Source organism: Saccopteryx bilineata, chromosome 9 (assembly GCF_036850765.1).
Source record: "Saccopteryx bilineata isolate mSacBil1 chromosome 9, mSacBil1_pri_phased_curated, whole genome shotgun sequence".
NCBI classification, from domain to species: Eukaryota; Metazoa; Chordata; class Mammalia; order Chiroptera; family Emballonuridae; genus Saccopteryx; species Saccopteryx bilineata.
This window is the reverse complement of record NC_089498.1, coordinates 82,903,788-82,907,520: the sequence shown is the minus strand read 5'-3', so window position 1 is coordinate 82,907,520 and position 3,733 is coordinate 82,903,788.

Below are 3,733 nucleotides of genomic sequence, written 5' to 3'. Positions count from 1 at the left end.
TAGCCTCTCCTTGGCAGGCACCGGCTATTTATACTGACCTGAAACTCAGCTGCCCAGCCCTGGTCTTCCGAGAACTCTTTAAGGGGCAGTTTTCTTCCTTGTTGACTTAGTCACTCACCACCACCAGGGTTCTGGAAGCCTGCCACTGATATCCCTAACACTACACACATGCCACCTGAAAGTGTACAGAGCACCCTCAGTCCATGACCTCCCTGCACCTCACTGCAGCCCTGTGATCTGTGGGGCCTCACTGGTGTCTAGATTTTACAGATATCCAGGAATCCACGGGCCAGAGAAGACACTGAGTGGCTCAAGGATGTCCGACTATTGCAAAAGCAACCTGCCTCTGCAAATTTCAAGAGCCAGAACCAGCTGTACCCATTTCTCTTTCTTCTACCTCAACGTGAATACCCAGATACTGGGAAAGAGCTGGGAGCTTCTTGGCATTTCTTGGCAGGTGTGGGAAATGTAGAGGGGTTGCAGGGGCAGCAGCAGCCTGTGAGGACAGAGGTAGGGGAGCAGCCAGCTGGCAGGGGTCACTGTTATGCTTCCTGCTCTCGACCTAGGAGAGCCCCTCACCTGCCTTGTGTGGGATGGACTTAACTTCTCTGCCCTCGTCTTTCCTCTTCCTTAGCTGTGTTGCCCTGTGTATGGCTCTAGTAACCAGACTGGACCCCTGAGCTGCTGATACACGACTGCTACCATCCCCAGGAAACTCTGACTTCCAGTGACTGCGGCAGCGCCCAGCCTACTCTGTTGCTGCCATCTCTGCTCCCTGCAGGGGTCCTGTGACTTCATCTCTTGCATCAACCCTTTGCCTAAGTCCACACGCCAGCAGCCCACGTCTCCAACCCTTGCCTGTGGCCACCCAGGCAAGCCCAGGATTTCAAACCAGCAACCTCAGTGTTCCAGGTCAAAGCTTTATCCACTGCAACACCACAGGTCAGGCAGCTTAAGAAGGCTGAAAGTATGCACTACCTGACTATTTAGTCAGAAGCATTGACCTCTTTTGCCCTTAGATTGTCCAATAAAGAAATGGTAACAGCCAACTCAATAACAGCCATCTGGTTTGAATGAATAAAAATTATACTTTTTTGTTTTTTGTCCAATCAGCAAAAAGTATTTCTGGTGTGCTGCAGAATTTTAGTAATTAGTTTACATGTACTAATTTCTGAGATGACACGGGTGAAAATCACTGCCATAAGGGTAACTTGGGACACTAATAGACATTTAAGACTCTTCACTTTAGCCTGATTTGCTATTGTTTGACCTCACTTTCCAGCTCCAAACACTTGGCTGAGACCTTGACTTCAGTTCTTGCCCCAGGGGTGCCACAGTTTCGTTCTCAGTTGCTCCTCTTTAGAGTTGGATTTGAATCTTCTGTTTTTGGATTCAGGCCTTTCTCTAACTTCTAAGCTTATCCTGTTTTCTGGTCTCTACTCGTGCTCTGGACAATAAACGAGAAACCCACTCTAGACCTTCACTTGACATTGAACTGAGCCTCCACACCCTGGTTGTGTGTTTAATATTGGGGAAGGAAGTGGGGATAGATGTAGGGCATCATGGGAACCTGTTCAGCCTGATCATGGGCATTGAGACCTCTCAATCATCCTATTCTTAAACCAAAAACAACTGCACTATTGTTTTTCACTCATCTATTCCTTTCTACTTCCCTTTAGTAAATTCCACCGAAGTGCATACTTGATGTATCCATTTCTTATCCCTCTTCCACAAGAAAGTCCACAACAATTCCAGTGCAAGATGGCCATGCCCCTCATTTTCAGTCACTCTATGCTAACTTCTTTTGTGACTTGTGTCCCCATATTCTTTCCCTGCCTTTTCAGTGAGACCACGAAGCTATTTTTAAACCACTCTATTAATTTAGGTTTGACATAAAAAATCTCTGCATATTTAATATAAACAACTCGATGAGCTTGGAATAGGTACACACCTGTGAAACCATCAAGGCCATAAGCTTAACCATCATCCTTGAAAGCTTCCTCCTGCCTCTTCTTTAGCTTTTTATGTTTTTATGGCAAGAACGCTTAACCTAAGACTTACCTTCTTGGCACATTTTTAACTATACATAAAGTATTGTTAATTAGAGGCCCTATGCTGTATAGCAGATCTCAAGAACTTATTGATCTTACATAATTGAAGCTTTGAACCCTTTTACCAACATCTCTGCCTTTCCTCCCTCAGTCAGCACCTAACCAGCGTCCGACTCTCTGGTTTTATTAGTTGTCTATTACAGATTCATCAGAAAAGGAAGTATTTGTCCTTGTGTGTTGGGTTTATTTAACTTAGCATAACGTCCTCTAGCTCCATCCATGTTGTAAACGGCAGGAGTGCCATCTCTTTATAAACCTGAATAGTCTTCCACTGTATGAATGTAACACATTTTTCTTTGTTCATCCAGCTTTATTGAAGTGCTGCGTAATTGAAAAATATCATTGTAATACATGTAAAGAATAAATGGGATGACTTGGTATATACATACATCGTGAAAGGATTCCCACGTTCAAGTTAACACAACTATCACTTCACATACTTAACACTTTTGTTTTTGTTTCTATAACAACGCTTAAGGTCTACTCTTGGCAAATTTTTCAATTATACAACACAGTGTTATTAGTTATAGTCACCGTGCTATACATTAGATCCTCAGAACTTACTCATTTTAGAACTGAAAGTTGTACCTTTATACCAGTCTCTCCCAAGTTCTACTCCAGGCCTTGGCAACAACCATTCTAATCTCTTTCTATGACTTTATTCTTTTTTAAACACATAAGTGATACCATGTTGTAATCTTTGTGTGTGTGTGTGTGTGAGAGAGAGAGAGAGAGAGAGACAGAGACAGAGACAGAGACAGAGAGGGACAGGCAGGAACAGACAGAAAGGGAGAAAGATTAGAAGCATCAATTCTTCATTGCGGCACCTTAGCTGTTTATTGACTGTTTTCTCATATGTGCCTTGACCAGGGGGCTACAGCAGAGCGAGTGACTCCTTGCTCAAGCCAGCGACCTTAGGGTCACGTCTATGATCCCACGCTCAAGCCAGCAACCCCGTGCTCAAGCTGGTGAGCCTGTGCTCAAGTCGGCAACCTCAGGGCTTTGAAATTGGGTCCTCTGCGTCCCAGTCCAACACTCCATCCACTGTGCCACCACCTGGGCAAGCATGTAGTAATCTTTTTACTTCTTGTCTAATTTCACTTAGTCCAGTGGTCGGCAAACTCGTTAGTCAACAGAGCCAAATATCAACAGTACAACGATTGAAATTTCTTTTGAGAGCCAAATTTTTTAAACTTAAACTATATGGGTAGGCACATTCCTTATCGAGGTGGCGCCCGCATGTGGTATTTTGAGGAAGAGCCACACTCAAGGGGCCAAAGCTGCATGTGGCTCGTGAGCCACAGAGTGCCAACCAGGGACTTAGTTGTCACAAATGGCAAGATTTGCTTTTTTTAATGTCTGTATAATGTTGTGTTATTAATATATATTAGGTTTTTCTTATCCATTCATCTGTAAGAGGACATTTAGATTGTTCCCACACCTTGGGAACTGTGAACGCTGCCGCAATGATCATGGGAGTGCTAATATCTCAACATGTTGTTTCCTTTAGACATATACACAAAAATAGGATTGCTGGATAATATGGGTGTCCTATTTTATTTTTTTCGAGTAATTTCCATATTCTTTCTACGTGGCTGTACCAATTACCTTCCAACAAACAG